Genomic DNA, 21,819 nt, shown 5'->3' with positions numbered 1-21,819 from the left:
GCGGGAGGGTCTGACACCGTGGCACGAGTCACCCCGCAGAAAAAAAAACACCATCAGGGCGACACAAACCAGAGCCAGGCGGACAGAGACGGCCGCTCAGCTGGGCCGCATCTGCACGAGGCTGGGCTGGCAGCCAGCGAAGGTAAGTGAAAACTTCTGCTCCCATCCCAGCCCCGCGCGGCTCCTTTGGTGACGGGGCTCGCCAGCGCTTTTTTTATTAAATCCCCCCCCCCGCTTCTTTTTCTTTTTTTTTTTTCTGTCCCAGAAAGGTTGTGGCCCTTCCCTGGCTCCACGCAATGACAAAAAGCCTCTTAAAAGTCTGCTGTCGCCTCTCTGAATTAAAACCAAAGGCTCCAGAGGTTTATTTGCTCCGGGATCGTCCTTTTGGCTGCCGGTGGGGGTTGCAGGACAGCCTCCAGTGATGTCCTCCAAGTTTTACCAAGAGCCACATCCACCCACAATCAGCTCCGTGTGCCAGCTCCTGGGACAGCTCGTGGCTGTTGGGAGATCCAAAATTGGGTCTTGGTGATGCTCCAGGTCCTTCTTGGCCACGGTGGGTCGATGCCACATGGACCGGCGCAGGGCTGAGTTTGCCTTCTAGCATGGTGGTGAACGGCTCATCTGCAAGCTGCCTGTAAGGAGAAAAAGGGCTTTTGGGGTTTGTGCTGGCTCCTGGCCTCCTTTCGGTCTGGGGGAGTCACAACCGGGGGATTTGCTGCCGGAGGAGCAGCGGGGGGCTCCTGGCTCCAGGCAGCTGGTTGGGCTTGCCCTTGGTGGTAAATGGGGATGAGCAAAAAAAGCGTGGCTGGGGCTGAAACCGAGGAGCAGGGGGGCGAGGTGGGAGAGGAGAGGAGAGGAGGACGGGGCTCGGAGCAGCCCAGGAAACCGCGGCTGCTTCGCATGTGCTTGGAGGGGCTGGGGGCCAAAACGCCTCCGCGGGGCTGGTTTGGGACCGAGCCCACGGCGGCCCCAAGCGAAGCATCCCATCGGCAAAAACATCACCCCTGGGAGACACAGCTGCGCCTGCCGTGCCTCCCTCCCCCGGGACGGGAAAGTTTAATTAGCAAGAGCCCAATTACAGCTCGGGGAAGTTTTGCATCAAGTCCCTCTCAAGGCCAGAGCACCCGTCTCGAGCTCTCGTTATCTCTCCTCAGGCTCGTCGAGGTCTTCTCCCACACGCTTCAAAGTCCAGAGGTCTCCAAGCAAACACGAGAGATGTTTTCCATCCTCTCCAGCCGCCCAAACCAGGACTTGTGGGGCCCCCAGAAATAGCACGAGTTAAACACTGGGCGCGAGTCCCTGCCTTCAAACTTTTTATTGATTTTACTAAAAAGCACAGGTAATTACTTTCCCGACAAAGACAGCGACGCGGTAATGGTAAGTTATAAATAACGATGAATAAATAATACACGTTGGGAAAAGAGCAGCGTGCTGCCCCAGCTGTTCGCAGCCAGCGTGGAGAGCATAAATAAAGGGAAAGGAAAAGGCAAAGAGAAGCCCGGGCAGGGCGCGGGTGCCACCGTGTTACGGGATGGGCTTCGAAGGCCGTGGCTGTGCTGGGAGCAGGGAGGGAATTAGGGCTGGAAATGAGGCTGGGGGCTCGTGCTGCCAGGAGCCACCTCCCCCAAGGACCATCCCTGCGGGGCGGGGAGGAATTCATGCAAACGGGGAACAAAAAGCACATTCTTCTGCAGTGGAAAAAGAAAGAGGAGAGGATTGTTTTTGGGTTGTTTGAACCACCTCGGTCACTTTTGCTGAGAAATCTGCACCTTGAGCCACTTGGCAAGGGCCAAGCCCGGCTCTAGAGAGCTCGAAGCCACGGGTGGAAGCCAAGGGCTCCCTCTGGTTCTCCGGTCGATCAGTGGGATTTGGGCACTTGAAAGCTTTTAAGGCTCGAGGCCAAGGTCAGCTCCCGTGCGCTGGGCTCGTGGCCGTGCTGCTCGCTCCCATCCACTGCTGGGTGCCTCTGGCAGCGTCACAACCACCCATTTGCTCTCCGCAAAGGAGCTGGCAGGGATCTATGAGGTGAGCAGCTCCATCTTCAGCGGCGATTTAAAAACCACCGAGCACCTTCTGTGGGGAGCTCTGGGTGGCCCCGGGCTCACGCAGCAGCTTTTTTTTTATTATTATTATTTTTATTTATTTTTTTACCATTCAGGGGAAAACTGCTCAGGGGGTGCACGCAGCCTGCAAAACGTGTGGAGTGCTCCAAAACCCCGAGCCTGTGTTCAGTGGGGAGTTGTTCCCATGGGATGGGACTCGGATGGTGGCAGCATCCCAAACCTGGGGCTGCTTTCACCCATTTGAGTATTCCCACACTGGCCTGGGGAAGAAGCTCCTGCTGTCTCAGCGTGCTCTCGGTGTCTTTTGTACTCACCGGTACCACCGCAGCCTGTTGGTGTTGGTGGTATGGAGCTGGGTGGATCATGCAGAGATCGAGCATCGGGCTGGGGATGGTGCACAGCAGCCAGGAGAGCTCGGGAAGATGTGGGGTGTGTGGCCAGGAGCTGTGGATTGAGGCCACGGAGCTCCCCTGGTGCTGCCTGCAGGTCCCGAGCAGAGATCACGGATTGATTTTGGCTCCTGGGTGTCCTCCACGGTGGCTTGGAAATGGGAGTGAGGGGAAAGGGTGGGGGGCTGCAGCCTCTCAGGCTGGTGTCCAGCATGGGGCAAAGGCTCCAAGCACCCCAACTGCAGGTCTGCAGGGCAGGAGGGATGTGACGTTCCCCAAACTCCCCCAAACCTGATTTCCATTACTATCAAAGTGTCCCAGTCTGGTTTCGATTACGCTCCTCGATTTCCATGCCTGTAATTTCTCCTAATGCCTCTCTCTCCAACCGTCACCCCCCCCCTCCCCACCACCACCACCCCTTGTCTTTTTCACTTGTTAATCTCCAGCCCCAAGGCTTCCCATCCTCCTTCCCTTCCTTTTTTCCTTCCTCTCGCTGTCTTTCCAGCGTGATCCATCACCCGAGCGCGGCAGGGGGGGACTCGCGGTGCTGGCGGGGACGAATCTCTGGTGCCTTATAAGGGCCGAGCGAAGGAATCTCCTGCGAGCGGAGCCCACGATGTCCAGGAAACTCGATCCCTCCTCGGGATGGAGCGATGGCAAAATCACGAGATGGTAAAAATAGACCGGGCTTTGCCTCCCCGAGCAAGCGAGGCGATTTTGTACAATTTACAATAACGCTCTGCTCAGGGCCAGGCAGGGGGGAGAAACTCTCTCTCCTCGTGGCACGCATAAGGAAGGACATAAATATGTCGGCGGCGGCCACGTTATCAATATTGTTCTGCTTAAGGTATGGATTGGTTCCACATGCCAGGAGCAGGGCTGGCTTTCTTCTCACCAGCCTGGCTTTTGAGAACCGATTGATTCGGGTTTGCTGCTGCTGGATCAGGAGCTCTGCTGTTAGGAGGAGATGAGCGAGCGTCAAACCCTCCACGGCGGTGATAAGGATGGAGCAAGGCAGGGCTGGGGTTTCTTCCCCTTGACCCTCAGATGGGCTCGGTGTTTTCTTTTTTCCTTCCTTTTTAAAAATCAAAATCTTTTTGGAAGTGGATGTTTATTTTAGCAGTGCTCAGCCTGCTGTGGGCTGCTTTTCAAGCTGCTTTCCAGCACGCACAGCGCCCAGACAAGATCCAGGGGCATTTTGCCTCCCTCCTCTCCCATCATCACACCAGGTGGGCATGGAGTTAGGGGATGTGTTAGAAATATCTCCAGCTAACTCTGCCGTGCCTCAGTTTCCCCACGTGTGAAGCAGGGAGCTGATCCCTGCCCCTCACAGACACCGGGGAAGCTGAGCAGTTCCTTGCCAAGTGCTCAGAGACGCTGTTGCTCTATTTATTCATAAAATAAAGCTGCCAGCCCACAGATCAGGGGATTTTCTGCCCTGCCCGTCACAGGGCTGCTTTCTGCGTCCATCCCAGTGCACGGTGCTGCGGGGATGGAGACATCACGCAGCATCCTGGAGCTGGCCGGTCCCCCACAGAGCATCCGCGGTGCTTTTCTTGGCCCAAACTTCAGAAAACCCAGCGAGCAGCTGGGAGCTGCCCAGCAGAAAGCGCTGGCAGCGCTTTGCCTCCCCTCCTGCCGTCCCCTGGCTGCCAGGAAGTGGCCCAGACGCCTCCCAGGGGCTGCCGTTCCCCTTTTTCCTCCCTTTGCTGCCAGACTCAGGAACTCAGCCCGCTGTGGCCACCTGCACGCTCGCCCTGACCGCGTCCCGGACCTCTCCCGACAGCAAGATTCATCGCCGCGCTCGCCCCGCTGCCCATCGCTCATCCTGCCAGCCCGGGTCGCTGGCCCCAAAGGCTCGGGGTCATTAAATCAGCCTCAGTTCCCATTTCTAACCCCCCTCCCTGGGTTTATGGCACGGCCCCGTGACATCCGCAGTGAGCAAGGGGTGGCAGGTTTGGGGCAGGGGATGGGGAAGGGGGGTCCGAGCCCCAGCCTGGAGCAGGGAGGGGTTCATCCTGTCCCGGTTTGGGGTGAGGAGGTGACACAGCCTGGCTGTGAGCTGAAGGGGATGGGCTGCACCTCAGGAATGCCACCTCCCAGGGACAAAAGTAGCTTTTCCTCTGGGATTTCCTCCAAGCCAGCTCTGGGATCTGAGCCCCCTTCGTGCAGGGCTGTAGCTCGGTCTTTTCGCCCAGAACTGGGGTCAGCACCGGGCTAGGAGAGCAGGATGCAACTAAGGGGGGGGTTGGAGCATCCCAAGCACCGGGTGCCAAATCTCCCCCCCTTCCAGCCACCGCTGCAGCTGGAAGCACGAGCAGCATCCTGCGCCCTGCCACGCTTTCTCCACGCCTCGAAGCAGGGGAATAAACCCCATCAGCTCACCAATTCCTCATGAACTCATCCTCGTGCCCATCCCAGCAGCCAAATCCCTGTGTGTGACGGGCATTGCCCTGCTGTCACGGCTGCAGGATGAACCTGAGCACGGGGAGCTCAAATATCATCATTTCTGCTCCTTTTACGTGCCCCAGGCTCGCCGTCCGCAGGGCTGGGAGGGGAGCGTGGGATGCCCTCAGCATCAGGGGTCTCCTGTGTCCTGTGGTTTTGATTAAAATGCAAAATATTTTGGAGCCCTAAACGGGAAACAAAGTGAGCCATCGAGCTGGGTTTGTTTAGTCGGGACAGTGATGCTATCGGTGATGTCAGCTAACCGGGGGGTCTCGAGTAGCCCCCGGCGGCCCCGTTCCTCCCATCGCTGTGTGGTTCCCCCAGACCTGTCCCACTGATGGATGAGCCCTTCCCATTGCCTTTAGCAAGGGCGAAAGGTGCCTCCTCCTGAGATTTGGGGTGATTTGGGGGCTTTTCGGGGCCAGGCTGGGGGACACGAGGTGTGTGCGTGTGGGGGCAGCTCTGGCTGCTGGGTCTCTCCGGCCCCAAACCTGCTTCTTGTTACTGCCCCCCGAGGTCAGCCCGGTGCCCCCGCCTTTAATCAGCGCGCTGGGGCTGTCTGCTTGCATTTCCCTCCTTGTCACCACCCCCCGTTTGCTTTCATCAAGGGGTACGGCTTTTTGGGAGCTGTCTGGCTGCATTTCCCTTCGCTCCCCCCTCCGTACCCTCCCCATTCACCCCAAGGCTCCCCAGCAGCCGACGTTTTCCTCCCCCAGCCACCGGGTGCCCACCTTTGGCTCCCTTGGCACAGGGGGAGGATTTGGGGTTCACGCCCCAATTGGGCTCCTCACAGAGCTGCAGCCAGGGCTAAAACAAAGGGGGGGAGGCTGAGATTTCCGACGAAGCCCAGGCTGATGCTCGCAGATACGGTCCCTATGGCAACTGCTTTCAACGCCCCGGCCGCAGCATCCTCGCCTTTTCGTCTCCTTTTGTGTGCATCCGTGCGCAGAAGTGGGGCAGGAAACCTCCCGGAGAGGGCAAAGGGGGGCTGGAGGGGGCTTCAAGGGGAGGAGAGAAATGGGGGGGGGGGGGTTCCTAGGGAGTTATGGGGGAGCCAGACTGGGGAACCCCCCCCCAGTGACCGCTGCTGCACCCAAATGCTGCTCCAGGAGCGCTGGATGGGGACACCACCAAATGCTTCCCCTTCCAGCTCCGGGGTGGGGGAACAGCTTGCTTGGGGGTTTCAGCCTTTGTGTCACCTGATAGGGACCCCTCCCCTTGTTTTTTTCCCAAATCTTCCAGTCTGGAGGATGCTGAGGCCCTGCACAGCCCGTGCTGATGCAGGCACCGAGCCCGGCTGGGCTGAGTTAGGGACTTGGAAGGTGGGGGCAGAAAGGGGATGATGCTGGGAGGGGTAAGGCACTGCACCTGCTATAAAAGTAGAACTTCCCCTAACAAAGAGCAAGTTTTCTCGGTGTTATCAGGCTGTTGTTCCTGCCTTAGATTTCTAGAAAGCTTGCAGGCTTCTTTTTTTATTTTATTTTTATTTTTATTTTTTTTGTGCAAGCGTTGCAGGTGGCGGCAGCGCTTCCCAGGGCTCGGCTGGCTGCATTAAGCAGCAGCGATGTGGTCGGGAGAAATGCATTTCCATCCATCTCCCTGCAGGAGGTGGGGGGGGGGGGAGCTGATTAACGCCTGGCAGCGAAGTGCTCCTCGAGGTGGAGAGCGCGGGGGCGTGATGGGGAGAGGGAGAGGGGCTGTGCCGCTCCTTCCAGCCTCATCCAGAGTCCTGCAGGGAATAAATCATTGGGGAAAATCACGCTGTGAGCTGAGGGAGAGAGGCAGGGAGCTGGGTGGGGGTGAAGGATGTGGGTAAATCCATCTGCCCCCCCCATGGGAGGTGTCCCCAAGCTGTGGGGCTGACACAATTTGTCCCCAGGGAAATGCCAACCCGGAGCGGGATCCCTCGTAGCTCGTCCCTATGGGGTCTGGCAGAAGCAAGCCTATAAATATATAGGACGTGGGCTGAGCCACAGCGGGGTGGGGGTGGTGTACTGGTGTGGGACTGGGGAGACTGGGAACGCAGCTCCTGGTCCCCTCGGGCTGAGCCTGGTGCAGCTCCAGAGCCGGTGCCCGGCCGCTGCCTCCCCCAGCTCCCCGCGTCTCCAGAGCCTCTTCCCAGCAACTGTGATTGAATCAGAAGGGAGCTAATTTCCCAGCCTGCTGAGACGATGAGGTAAACTAATTGCTGCCTTCATTCCTTATGCAAATGAGCCAGCCGCGGGCCCCTGCAACAAAGCCCAAAGCATCTGCAGGGAGCGGGTGGGAGCCGCGGGGGCTTCGTGCTGCCCCCCCCCCCCCCCCGACCCTATAACATCCATAGGGGCCCATCGGCGTGGTGCTGCCAGCTCTGGCCCCTCCGGCACGCTGACCTCCTCGGAGCCAGCTCAGCTCCTGTCCCTTTAGCTCAGTGGGCTCGATTGTGGCTTTTTTATTCTTTTTTTTTTTTTTGGAAAATAAGAATATTTTCTTTCCCAGTGGGTTCCGGCCAGCTCGGTGGCTGTTCGCTGGGTGACCCCAAATCGGGGGAGGGAAAGGCAGGGAAACTGGGTGGTGCAAACGGTGAAATCAGGTGAGGGCTTTACAAAGGTCAGATAAACGAAGATGAATTGGATAAAAGTGATGTGATTGGGATGAGCAGCGCTGGCTGCGGGAGAGGCAGGCCGCTCGGACCTGCTGGAATTCTCCGAGTAAACAACGCCGAGGACGAGGAGGAAATTGGTAAATGCAATCTTCTCCCGGCTTCTAGAAAGACTTTAATGAGCTCCACGACATGAGAGGGGAAACGCAGCTGCCGAGGTTTGCAGCGGTGACCTGGGTGAGCAGGAGAGGGGGGTCCGGGGGGGGATTTATCTCCATGGCACCCCCCCAGCTGCAGGTGCCGATGCCTCAGCGAGGTCCCTCGGCCCCGCAGGCTGCTGTGGGATGGGATGCTTCAACACCCATAGAAATGGTGGTTTAGTTTGTCCCGAGAGCTGCCTTGGCCTGATCCTCGCTGCTGCAGAGGAACCGGGGGGGGGGGATGCGTGGCTGAGCCTGCAGACTCCCCGGGGAGGCTCGAGACATGCTGAAAGCAAACAAACCATTACCGCGGCCGCTGTCGCCAAAAGCTCGCCCCCGTGCTCGCTCCACCACGAGCAAAGAGCACGACGAACCCCCCCGTGCCCGTGGCTGCAGGGTGCGGGTGTGGGAGCCAGGGGCTGCTCCTGCAGTTTTGGGGGGGTCCGGGCTGAATTTTGGCTGGAATTGGCCAAACAAGGCATGGGAAAGGCAGGAGGGTGAGGGAATGGTCCTGGAGGTTGGGAATGGAGCAGGGGGGAGCCTCGGGGCTGGGGGTTTGGGTGGGGTGTAGGTCAGAGCGTGGCGCTGCGTTGATGCAAGGAGTCAGAGCAAGGCTCTGCACAATGCTTTGTGCTGATCCAGTGCTTCGAGGAGGGTAAAAGCAGCTCAGGGCGGCTTTTCTTCTCCCATCTCCTGCCCCATCCTCAGCCTCCGCTGCAGGAAGGGGCAGGGGATCCCTTTGGCCCTCTCTGGGCTGGCTCTGGGGGTGGCAGAGCCCCCAAACCACCTCCTCTCCATCCCAGCAGGGCCAGGGGGACCACGATCCCCACTTATTTTGCCCTCTGGGTTCCTCTGAAGCCCTGGGCAGCCCCAGCTGGGGAAGGGACCGACCTGGCACCCCCGGCTGGAAGGCGAGCCGTGGCTGCTGGCAGTGACGGATGGGCTGGGGGCCGAGGGCCGCTTCTGAAAATCTCCTTGTTTTAAAAGCATTACCGCTCCCCGGCTAATAAAGCGAGGGATTTGCTGAAGCCGCTTGAGGTCCCATTTTCTCTGGAACCCATTTCCATGGCATGAATCACCGAGAGGAATGAACTCAATTAGTTCAGACAGAGGCAGGAGATAAATCAGGGTCCCATTAGGAAACCCTGAGGTTAATTTATGGCCTGAAGCAGCGCTGGCTGTCTCCCTCCTCTCTCTCCCATATGTAACCTGCTCCGAAGCAAGCCAAGAAGCAGGGTGGGATCGCCGTTATCTTCCCCTGCGATGGGAGATGCACCAGAGCTATTCAACCAGCTCAGCCCTCGCCTTGACCAGATGACCCAGATCTGCCGGAGCAGCTTTTTTTTTTTTTTTTTCTGCAGGGAACGTTCATTCATTCGTTTGTTCATTCATTCATCGCGCGTTTCCCATGAAGGGGTGCTCGTAAGAAAGCCGTAGCCTCCCAAGAAATCTGGGTTCCCCTTCCCATCAAAGCCACGGACAGAAGTCCCAGGGACGCATCCTGCTCCCCTCACTTGCTCTCTCAGGGTGCTGGTTGGGGTGCTCAGGTCCCAGTTAGCAGCAGAGGGGTGCTGCTCGGGGAGAGCTTTGGTCTCTGCCCCATGCTGTGAGCCTTGGAGCTGGAGCTGGGTGCTCAGCGAGCACTGGGAGCTGTGATTTTTCCCCTCCGGCACCAGACCGAGATGCTTCCATGAATAATGCAGCTGCCCTGGTCTCCTTCCAGTCAACGGAGAGGGACAGGAATCTTCTGAGGACAATTCCCATCTCAGATGGGCTGAATCATCGCCCAGGGTGGAAGAGGCATCTCCATCCATCCCCGTCCCTTGCTGAGGGATCTCCACACAGCCAGCAGCCTGGAGTGGGCACCGACACTGCTGTTCCTGGGGGATGGCTGCTCCTTGCACACTTCTCCCCCCTGGGAAGGGCAGCAGGCTTCCTCGGAGGAGCCCATGCAGGTGGGCACGGTGCCTGCTTGCTCTGCGTAATGAGCAAAATTACAAAATAGCTGGTGCATTTAAACCATTAGCATGCAGGAAAGCTGATTAAGGAGCATCCTGCTCCTTTCTTTGCGTGCGCTCCAGCACGGCTGCATGTTGCAGCCCCGAAGCCGAGCCTGGGCTCATCCAAGGGATGGCTTCTGCCTCTCTGGAGCAAAGGAAATGCTCTTCTTGCTGTGGCTGCCAAGAAAGATCCCAAGATTTTCCCCCCTTGCAGCCAGGACCCCAAGGCTGAGCAGCTCCTGCTGCTCACGGGCTAACGGGGAGCTCCCCTGGAAATCAGCTTTTTTTTCACCCATTTATTTCTGAGAGGTGTGGGATCGCTTGAAAAATAGGAAATGTCCTCTGCCCAACTGCTTAAATTTGGAGATTTCAGTTTGTTTTGGCTGGAGGTCTTTGCTGAGGACGGGAACATGATCCACTGTCACGTCCTTTCTCATCAGCTTGAGCACTTGGCTTGATTATGCTGCATAAACAACTTACCCCAAACTCAGCAGCTACTCCCTGTTCCAGATTTCTGAAATAGCCCTCGCTTCCTCTTCTGTCTGATGCCGTAATTTAACAGGGCAGCTTTTGGAAAGCTTTTAATGATCCTTTGTGCAGGCTCCCCCATGTCAAAGGCTGCCTTGTGGTTCACCATCCTGCATCCTCTGCTCCCAGCAGGTTTTCTTGGGACGTCCAGGCTTGGGGTGGTGGAGTAGTTCTGGGGGTGAGCAGCATCTTCCATGCCTGCCCCATCTGTGGTGTGGTCAGAGAGAGGTTGGACATGGGGCTGGGGCAGGAGCTGCCCTTTGGCACCTGCATTCCGGTCCCTGTCCTGCATCCCAATCCCCATCCAGCATCCCAATCCCTATCCAGCATCCCGCTCTGTGCCCTGCTGGAGACAGCAGCCCCAGGGAGATGTGAACCAGACGATGGCAGCCTGTGCTGGCCAGGTCAGCTCGGAGGCTGCATTAATTGTGGGAAGCAGCACCGAGGCCGGAGGGCGCAGACGGAGGAGCTGGAGGCAGCGATTGATCCGTCTGCTGCGCTGCCCTGGAGCCCCGCATCGTGCTCGGGCACCCAGGCAGGCTCTGAGGGTGCTGGCTGGCTCTGCTCGAGGCTGGAGGTGCTGTGCCCATGGGGGGTGGCTGATAGCACCCTGACGGCACCCAACATTTTGGGAGGAGAGGCTGGAGCGAGGTGCTGGAGATGAACTCTGTGGCTCAGCACCGAGCTCTGCTAATGCCCTCCCAGAGCCACCCATGGAAATCGTGTTTTCAGCACCTCCCAAAGGATATGAAAATCAAACCAAGCCACACTGCCTGCTGTTATTTTCCCCCCTCTTGCTTTATTTTTATTTTTAAAAAAGGAATCTGGGCGCTATTTCCATCTCTACAAAGCTTTGGCACAAGCCCTCAGGCCCAAACCTTCTCCAGCCCGCTCCATCCTACTGGTGTCACTCAGGGAGCGATCCTCACCCTTTCACAAGGGTGGCTCCGAGGGCAGCAAAGCTGCCATTGTTGTCGACGGAAGGAAGACACAGACGCTCAATATGAGTGAACAATGAACTTCAACTTTAATGGATAGCTCAGTCGCCTTTTATCTAGTTTGAACATAATCAACTCATACATATTGCAAAAACTAAGCTCAGGATTGGCTAACATTTCCCGCTCTTTTCAGGTAGTTCCTCCTTCTTTTAGCCACCGTCCCGCCTTAGGGACTGTCCCCATCGCTCAAGGGCATCGTGTCCTTGAGCCTGATTGGCTCTCAGCCAGCTGTGTACGTGCCAGACTCATGTGAGTTGAGTACGGTACTTCACTAGCCCATTGCCTCTTAACTGCCCAACATCCACGTGTCCTATTTCACTTAACCATTCCTCCACAATTCCCCCGTTTTTATTTTGCGCTACAAATACCTTCTCTGTGAGTTGCTCTAGTTTCTTAGTTAGGCAGTTAAAGATTATACGTGCAGCAACTATAATCAATATAATTATAAGTAGAAAGCGAAGTCCCTCTTTAACTAACAAAACCCATCCACCCATGTTCCCAAAAACAGATTTAAGCCAACCTTCAAACCAACTATCTTGTACTACAATTTTTTGCATATGATCCCTTAACCATTTCAACTGGTCGTGAATTGACTAACCATGGTCGGAAAGATAAAAGCAACACATTCCTTCTACATCTTCACACCCATGTCCCTGAGCCAGCAGTAAGAAATCAATAGCGGCCCTATTTTGCAATACAGCATGTCTTAGACTCTCCATATATTGTGACATTTCAGAAAGAACTTGTGTTGTTACATTTGATTGTTTAACAGCCCAACAAGCAAGCTTATTAATGTTAGTCAAAGCGTGTGCAGTTCCCACACCAGGCACCAAAGAAGCAAAGAATCTTTCTGCTGGACCCCACAATTCTACATCATCATTACAGTCAGAACCCAAAGTTTTTAGTTCTCGTTTAATTCTTCTGCTCCTTGTCGAGTTCTGCCACGAGTGTAAATCTGGAGTGAAAAGTGTGAGTCGCCCTAGGTAACACGGTCCTCCAAAAGCATTGGCTGGTACTCCTTGCCATGCACGGTCTCCACAGATCAAAAACATGCCAGAGAGAAGCAGCACAGCCGCCGCTGCTTCCATGGTTACGTCAGACAGGCTGCAGGGTCCTGATGTCCGTCCCTCTGCTCTGTGCCGACTCGCCACACGGTGAACTCCAAGTGCAGCGCTGCTCGTGGCGGTGACTGAGGGGGGTGGGGAGGCTCCCATTGCCCCGTAGCCCCGAGGCAGCGTTATCATTCTCTCTGAAGGCGGCAGTGGGCAATGCCCAGCTCCAGCACTTCCCGGCAATCCCAGTCGCTCTGTAGCGGCAACAGCGACTCTCTGCTCAGCCTGATGTGTAGCTAAAGCGCTAGTGACTGTTCTCCAAGGCTTCAATAAATTTTTTAGCAGACTTAATATCATTAATAACATCACCAAACAATTTATCTCCAAATTTACGCCACTCTGTTTGTTCAAAAAACTGTATCAGGATTTGTAAAACAACCCTGCGCTACTTCATATGCTAATAACCCTGGCAAATCTTTTTCTACAATCTATATCTAAAATACTCCGCTTTTCTAAAAAGCATCTGAGCAAATTATACGCCGCTTGTTTTTCATACCTTTATATATACAGTTACAGCCTTTCCAAAGACCTCGGCGGCGCTTTTCCGGCGGGACCCTTTATAGGCTCATCCCGAGTGCGGGGACTCCCTTCCACCTTCTGAGCTGCGGGTGCGGGGACTCCTGTCCCTTTCACCTTTCAGACCTTGGCGACGCGTGACCGTCGGGATCCTCTCCCGGGTGCGGGGACTCCACGTCCCTTTCACCTTCCCGACGCGGGTGCGGGGATTCTTGTCCCTTCCACCTCCTGGGCTGCGTTGCAGGACCAGTTCCTCCCTTATTCCGTCGAACACGTGGCCCAGGATCACTGCCAGCAGTGTCCAAATCCCGTTCAGACTGGTCCCTGTTCGGGCGCCAATTTGTTGTCGACGGAAGGAAGACACAGACGCTCAATATGAGTGAACAATGAACTTCAACTTTAATGGATAGCTCAGTCGCCTTTTATCTAGTTTGAACATAATCAACTCATACATATTGCAAAAACTAAGCTCAGGATTGGCTAACATTTCCCGCTCTTTTCAGGTAGTTCCTCCTTCTTTTAGCCACCGTCCCGCCTTAGGGACTGTCCCCATCGCTCAAGGGCATCGTGTCCTTGAGCCTGATTGGCTCTCAGCCAGCTGTGTACGTGCCAGACTCATGTGAGTTGAGTACGGTACTTCACTAGCCCATTGCCTCTTAACTGCCCAACATCCACGTGTCCTATTTCACTTAACCATTCCTCCACATGCCATAAAATTGAAAACCTTGGGAAAAAGCTCGTGTTAACGCATCCCCGAAGTAACTGGAGCTGGCCCCACCACGCAGGCACTAGGAAGGGCCTCTCTGCCACGGCGGATTAACCCGCGCTCCCCGGGTAGTGTTGCAGAGCGGGGTGGGTTTGGGGCAATCTGCTCCCAGTGGAGTTTCTCAGAGATGTTAAGGCCTGGCAGGGATTTGGGGAAAAGCAGCAGCTTTGCTCCCTGTTCTTCTGGAAAGAGCATCTCTGCCCTGGCAGCTGCCTGCAGCAGAGAGATGTTTCCCTGGGATGAGCTGTAGGAAGGTTGTGGGGTCCCTTATGGGGCCCTGCAATGGGGACAGCTTGTACAAAGCCCCCTGTGACCCCAACCTTGGCCAAGCCCTGTATGGGGAGCCCCAGTCCATCCCGATCACTCCCCTGCCTTCATTCATCTCACCGAGCTCTGGGCAGCATGCAGGAGGCAACCCCACTGCGCAAGGGGTGCCACTGCCGAACCGCCACAACCAGAACCCCAAATATCCCCCCCCCTGCAGCCCCAATCCCTGCCCAGCCTTCTGGCAAGCGGCGTTTGGAACAGCTACAATCTCAATATTTATTAACACTCGTAAAACCTCCACTTGAAGCCCCCAGGGAGCAACGCTGCTGCAGCGCAGACTTCCGAGCCCCTACCCGGGGCTGTAGCCCCCCACCGGGGAGGTTTGCATGGGGGATGTCGGGAGCAGGGGGGAGGCAGCTTCTATTAGGGGAAAATAAATAAAAAAAAAAATCCCTCCAGTCTTTTTCGGCTTTTATTATTTACTTAGCAGCTCGTGTTTAAAGCTTTTTAATGTCTGCGTAAAGGCGCCGGGGCAGGCGGCCGCGAGCATCGCGCTGCTTTTACGGCACGTCTGCTCCCACAAACCAGAGGGGATTTCAGCGGGGAGCGCTCAGCCTCAGCCTCTCCTTGCCTAAAATCCCACGCGGGGAGGTGCGGCCGTCCCAAAGCTGCTCGGGGCCAGGGCCGAGGCTCGGCTCAGTGCCGCTGTCCAGGCGCTGGGGACCCACCTTTGCTCCCGGCGGGGTGGCGACTGAATTTTCGTCTGCACACCTGAATTTTGGCAGCCAAACCCCCGCAGCCGTGCCTTCCCCCGGTGCTTTGCAGCCCTCCCGGCTCCAGCAGGGAAGGCAGCGCTCGCTCGGTGAGGCTGTAAAAACTCCCCTTAAATCCTGCTGCCGCTCTCCAGCCTGCGAGCGCGGAGAGAAGAGGGGCACCTTCGAGTTTTGGAGAGCATTTTGGTCCCCAGAAAACCCACCCGGAGCATCCCCGCGGTGCCTGACCCTCCTGGCAGGATGCTGCCCCCGGGGCTCTGGCCGTTCAGTGCCACCCCTTTATTTTTTATGGACCCCTGTGGAGCGGGGCTCAGCCTCCTTCCCACCAGACCTGGGAAAACACTCGAAAAGAAGGCTCAGCTTTGGGACAGGGGGAGAGCAGAGGTCCCAGCGATCAGTCTGTTTAACCGGCAGAGGCCACGAGGCTTAATTGAATTAAATGATTTAAGGATTTCCCCTCGGCCGCAGGGGCGGTGCCTGGTGCTGGACGGCTGTGACCGCATCCTGCCTTTGGCGCAAGGTGCTCGGGGAGGGGGTTTCTGCTCCTCCCTGTCCTGCCACCCATCCCGAGCACCTTCCTGGAGAATTAACCCTTCAGCCGAGCGGTGAAAAGATGCTTTCCCCTCTTCTGCTTCTTTTGCAAACGGAGCCCAGGCTGCCCGGATTTCTGCGGGGCGCAGGCTCTGCTCCCTGCCCGCCGAGGCTCCTCTCAGCCCCGGGACCACATGCGAAGGGCTTCGCGCCCCCCAGCCCCTCTCATTTGCTCTGCCATTAGCCCGGCAGATTGCTCAATTAGCAACAATTGGAAAACCGAGCTCTGGCCCTAACGCCGAGCCCCGGGCTGGGCTAATCGCTGCGTAATAAACCCCAGCCGCGGCTGGCTCCCCTGCGCCCCTGGCTCCTGCTCTCCTTCGTGGCTGAGGATTTTTATTTTATTTATTACTATTATTTTTTTTTTTAGTCTGTGGGTGTGTGAGCTGCTTCTGGAGCCTCCCTGGGGAGCTGCACCCCAAAATGCCTCTGCTGGGGGCTGTACATCAGCTGAGCACCCCCCCACAAGCCGGGGGTGCCGGTGCCAGAGCATTCAAGCAGCGCATCCCGAGCGTGTCCCTAATGTCGCAGCCTCCCCTCGTCGTGGTCCTGAGCTCTGATTCCAGCGGGGACGTGGTCTCCAGCCCCTGTCTCTGGAGGAGCTGACGGACCTGAGCTCTTTTGAGGCCCCCAGAGGGCTCCGGCTCCCTTTGCTCCATCCCCTGGGACCCATTCAGCCCTGGAAAGTCTGGCTCCAATAAACTTCAAAGCCTCCTCCATGCGCAGCCATTAGCCAAAGTGTTTTTTCATCTCCGTTTCATGCTCGGACTCATTATTGCTGCTCGCTGCTGCTGAGGCTCCCCCAGAGCAGCTGCTGAGGGGCCGTGCGGGGCAGGGCTGGGGGGTGCAGGGGCACCCCCACCTTGCCTGGGGCACGTTTTGCTGCAGAACGGGCAATTCTGATGATTTTCAGCTCTGCCTGGGGCAAAGCAAAGGCTGGGGACAGGGCAGGATGTGTCCTCTCTCTGCGCAGCCAGATCTGGGGGGGCAGCAAGGAGTTATCCCACAGATGAGCGTGCTGAAGGGTGCCAAGGGGGGGTCGCCTCCTCCGGAGCCCCCCCCCAGGGCTGGATCCCCAGGGCTGCGGGGGTCTCGAGGACCTGAATTTTGCCGTGGGGCTGGCAGCGAAGGACGGAGCCGGGGGCTGCCCAGCGGATGTCCCCCCAGCCCCACAGCGCCCGGCCCCGGCAGACAAAGAGCCTTTTAGACGGCTCAGCCGACCGGCTCGCAGGAGGCAGGGATAAAAATGCTCATAATTGGCTTTCTCAGCATCTTTCGCTTGCTGCTCTGTGATCTGGCTGAGTGCAGACGAGTTAAAGCTGGATTCGCGCAGCCCCCGAGCTGCCTCTTCGCCGGTATCCGCGAATTAAACCTAATGCGTGTCAGCGGGGAATTTGGGGGATCAATTGGCAGACAATTACGGCGCGTTGAGATTTGGGTGTAGGGAGGAAGAGGCAGCAGAAAGGTTTCATCTCGGAGAGGTCCCGGCGGTTCAGCGATGCCAGGGAATGAAGATGCTGGGATTGAGCCACGGGGGGAGTAATACCCGGGGACCGATGGAAATGCATTTGGCAGAGAAAGCCCCGGCCCTTTCAGAAGCTCGAGGAGTTAAAAGGGAGGGCTGCAGGCGACGGTGCTGAGCCAGAGCTCCCGTGGCCCCTCGCAGCCCCACGGCAGCTGCCGAAATTCTCCCCTTGGCTCAGCCGGGCTGAGCTGTGGGGCCGGGGTTGGGGCCGGTCGTGCCGAGAGCCAGGAGCAAAAGCTGAGGGGGAGGCTGAAACTTTCGGGGTTTGCAGCACCGGGGAGTCTCAGCCTCAAAATATCCTCAAAAACACCCCCAAAATGCCCTCTGCTGCACGTTGCCGTGCTGGCCACTGGCACGGCGAACCCCAGGAGCTGCCGGGGGTCCCCCAGAAGGGTCACAACCCCCCCCTCGATGTGGGTCACGCTGCCAGCGCGGGGCCTCGCTGCCTTTTGGGGTCCGGGCGGTGACTCAGGGTCCCATCGCTGCCTTTCCCGGGGAGGGGGGCGCTGGGTGAAGGGGCCCTGCGGTTTCTCCCCCCCCCCAGGCTCCCGCCACCAGCCAGGGCCGGGCTGTGCCCGCAGGACAAAGGGAGCCCCGAGCTGCCTGACCCCTGCCAGCATTTTGGGGCCGTCGCTTTTCACGGCAGCCCGAGCTTCCACAAAGCCCCGGATTGTTTCCTCCGGCGCTCCGCGAGCCCCCGAGAGCGTTTCTGCCTTCTGCAAAGGGGGGAGGAAAGGGGGAGGGAGGTTTTATCTTATTTTATTTTTTATTTATGTTTTTTTTTTTCAGGGAGCTGCTCTGTCCAGCGACAGGGACTGCCCTTGTGCCCGTCACCTCCTGGCTGCCCTTCGTGGCCGGCTCTTCGCTCGCCCCCATCGCCCGGCACGGATCAGTCCCCTGGGGAGGGGAGTGCCGTGCCTGGGACCCCTTCTCCCGGGGGGACACGGGGCCGGGTGGCTGTCCCCAAGGCTGGTTTTAACAGGCTCCGTAAGCCACGGATGTGCTGGGCGTAACATTGGGGGGGTTCCAGCTCCGCACCCCCTGCCTTGTCCCTCTCGTGCGGGCACAGAGGGACACCGGGGATGAAATGCCACCGGCAGGGATGGGGGACAGCGCCAGGGAAGGGGGGAGAAGCCACACGCAAACATCGCCGCGGCCCCGGGAGCCGATCGATGCGGCAGCTCGGAATAGCCCAGCAGGGCTGGGGAAGCATCCGTCGGGGTCACGCAGACAAGAGCAAGCACCTGGGACTAATTGCACTAAATAAATGAGCAATTAAGGGTATTACAGGAAGACTAAAACAGCCCAGACCTCTCCCTGACCCCCCTCGCAGTTCCCCTGGAAACAGCCGCCCGGCCGGCGGGGCTGAGCTGCTCTGCCCGGCTGTTTGCAGCGGGATGGGGGCTTCGTGGTCCCCCCCCACTGGATGGGACCTGCTCCCAGGGCCGTGGGGCATAGCTGGGGGAGGCAGCTGCTGGCGGCAAGGTGAGTCTTAGGGGCTGTGGTCCGAGGGGATGGATGCAGCGGGAGAGGGCAGGATTTGTCCCGGCGCAGGGTGTGCTGAGCCCAGCCCATCCTCATGTGTGCTGGGGACGGAGATGGGGCTGGTGGGATGAGGTGGTCCCGGTCCAGAAGCACCAGGGTGGAGTGAGAGCATCTCCCCGCGTTGCTCCAGGCTGTGCGCGATGCGCCAGCGCTTCCCAGGGAGGGGTCATTTCCCCCCTGAGAACACCCCAGTGTCAGAGACCCTCACCAAAGCCCGGCCGCGTCCCGCCCAAATGGAAATTTTCCTCTTTTATCTTTGCTTTAAATGAGCTGGGGACTGCTCCTTCCCTTCCAGCACATTCAGGTAACAGCGCAGAAACCCTGCACCTCCCCAGCAAAGCAGCTCCCACCAACCTAAAAAATAAAAAAGGGTCCTAGGGCTTTCCCCCAGCCTCCACCAAGCCTTTTCCCACCCTTGCCAGCCCAGGCTGGCTCCTTCCAGCCCTTCCTGCAACGTTTGGGCTCAGATGGAAATGCTTTTAGAGCCCCTCCGCGATAGGGAGCTGGGCTGAGTGCAGCTGGCAATAAATATAACATGAACGGCAGCGGCACAGCCATCGATCGCCCGCGGCGGGTGCTGCCTTTCGGGTGGGTGCAGCCTCGGGGGAGCCCCAGCTGAACGGGGGAAGTGTCAAAAAAGGGAGGGGGGAAAGCAGGCAGAGCCCACTGCGGGCTGGGGTCTGCGGGACCCCCCCAAAAAAGCCAGCGGGGTGAGAAGAGGATGAGGATCCTCGGCAGAGGATGCTCCTGCAGCTCAAAGCATGAGCATCCGCGGGGGGGGCACGGTTGTGCCAGGCTTTGGCGAGAGGAACCCCCCTCCCCAGCTGCTCCCCAGCATGTGATAAGGAATTAATGAGCAGTTAATGAGCTGACAAGGAGGAGAGTCCAGCCCTGTCCAGATCTCGTGGCTGCTCTGCTGGGGCTCTAAGGTGGGCGGTGTGCTGGAGGGGGCCTGGGGGAGCTCATTTTGGGGTTTTGCGAGGCTCTGAGCATCACAAAGGGCTTTGTTTCCTGCGGTGCTGCCGATCCTTATCAGCAGGGGATGAAGGAGCAAGGGCTGGAGAGGGGCCGAGGCTTCAGGTCCGTGCTGGAGCAGGCTGGGTGCTGGGGGGCTGCCTTCCAGGGTGGGCTTGTCCTGTCCCCCCCCCACCTCCAGAGCCCCCTTTGCTCCCCGGGCAAGCTCAGGCAGCAGCCAAATGGCCGGGAAGGAAATAAAAACGCATCCAATTAAAAAGCTGGTAGCCGCAACGAGAAAGGGTCAGTGGTTCAATGCTAATGCAAGCAGATTTTGTTATGATTCATTAAGTCATTAACTCCCTTTTAATTGGAGCTCCTTTATGGAGCCGGCGTTTTACCTTTGCAGGGAAAAGGGGAAGTGAGGAGTGGAGAGAACTGCCCTGGGCTGCTGGGGAGCCCAAATCCCTGTGCTGGAGGCTCAGGATCACGCTGAGCCCCTGGGTTTTGGTGTCGGGGACCTCAAGGGACCCTGAAACGTGTGGGGCAGAGGTTTGTGCACGTGAGAAACCCCTAAATAAAAGGGGTCTGTGGGTGGGATTGATCCTAGCAGGTGGCTGCCTCTGTCCTTTTCCTCCTTTAACTCTGTTAAATGGCCATAAACCAAGTAAAGAGATGAGGAAGGGGTCAGGGAGCAGCTGGAGGATGTGGGGTGATTAAAGTTTTGGGGTTCGGTGTGCGGAGCTCTTCCCAGCCCCAGCCTCCTCGGGCTGCCGGCCGGCAATTCCCAGCCACCACGGCCTCTCTGGGAGCGAAGCGGGGGATTAATGCGGCTGGTTTCAGCTGCCTGCTCTCTGCCAGCGAGGAGAAAACTTTGTTAAGTGGCGATAAGCATCGGGGAGCAGCAGCCAGGCCAGCAGAGCCAGCCTGGCCCCAGTGCCCGCGGCCCTGCCGGGCTCTGGGAGGCCCAGTGCGGGTGGCTTCACCCCAAAGCAGCCCCCTCTGGGATTAGGGATAATCTCTGTTTTCTCCAAACCCTCCAGGATTTTCCAGCCTCCGACCCTGCTCGTGGGCCAACGCTTCTCAGCGCGGCTGCGCCAGCCCTGGGGGGGCTTTGTTTCCCCAGGGTGAGTCAGGTAAAGTTGTCCGAATGAAAGACAGGCTCAATTTTAAAGCAGATTAATTAAACTGCATTAAGGCCCTGTGTGGACAGAGTTCAGAATGAAAACAGCCTTTAACTCGATTTCTCTGACTTGCAAATTGTGGCAGGGAAGTCAGCTGAAATCACATTAAGGCCGTTTCCACTCTGAACCGTGTCCTCACAGGGGTTTAATGTAGTTTAACTAATTTGATTTAAATGCTCATTGAGATTAACTGGGTTATGTGCCCCTGCATGGGGCTCAGATCTGCTCAGGCGCGGGTCCGGGCAGGCGGGAATGCGGTAGCAGCTTGAGCCCTGTCCTGTTGTGTGCAAACCAAAACCACATTTTAGGGCGGAAAAATCTAATTTCTGCTGCAAGCCATTCTCTCATTTGGAGGCATGAAGCAAAAAAAAAAAAAAAAAAAAAAACCTCATCTGTGGAAACGGAGGTGGTTCGGGGAGCGCATTATTCATTAAAAACAATGCAAGGGGAGTTTTATTTGTACACAAAAATATTATATATTAAAAAAATCTCTGCTCAATGGTTTCCAACTGCAAGGCTCAGGCAGGACCCGTGGCAGCCTCTGCCACCTGCCTTCGAAGCCTTGCACCGGGATTGCACATCCCTGGGGGTCACCGGCCGAGAAGCACTCGAATTCTCCGGCGTTTGCAGATCTCATGCCGCAAATTTTTTTCTGGGAGCGCTCAGGGCAGAGCTGGCCCAGCTTTGGAGGCTGCACAAGAGGAGGCTTTTTGTTCCCCAGCCTTGCCGCGGCGGCCAGGGCTGGCGAGGGCCGCCCGGCCCAGGCCACTGGGCCTGAGGACAATGAGCCATTTCTTGAAGGCCAGGCTGGTGTTTTAGCCTGCTGAGGGTTTGCCCTGAGGAGGAATGTCCCCCCCAAAACACGGCAGACGGCTGCAGCAGCGCTGAAGACTCAATGAGGGTCGCAGCTCGCAGCCTCGGGAAAGGCAGACGCTGCCTTTGCTGCCTGTTAGCGGGCTCAAGCTCCGTGCTGCTGCAGGGTGAACCTCCGTGGCCTTGTTCACATCGACCCCTGGGGCACACGGAGGTGTCAAACGCTTCTGGCTGCTTTTCTGGCAGCCAGCAGGAGGGTCCGGGGGGGCTTAACGCAGCTGTTGTGTGTTGCGATGGCTATCAGATCCTGCCTTGCGCTGCTGGTGGCTCAGGGCTGATGACATTGGGCGTGTTTTTTTATCAGCCACGTCAGGCTGTTGTTTTTTTTTTTTTTTTTTTTTTTTTTTTTGCAATGACTGTGGATTTTCCCTCTGAGTTGCCCTGGGCTAGTTGGTGGCTACTGGCAGTGCAGCCGAGCTGGGGATTGCAGCCTAAAAAGACATGGGTGACCATGTAGCTTCAACCTTCCTAAATACAGAGCCTCCATGCTCGCTTCAGCAGTGTGA

Source organism: Netta rufina (assembly GCF_964035555.1).
Source record: "Netta rufina genome assembly, chromosome: 24".
Taxonomy (NCBI): domain Eukaryota; kingdom Metazoa; phylum Chordata; class Aves; order Anseriformes; family Anatidae; genus Netta; species Netta rufina.
Note: the sequence above shows the minus strand (reverse complement) of the source record.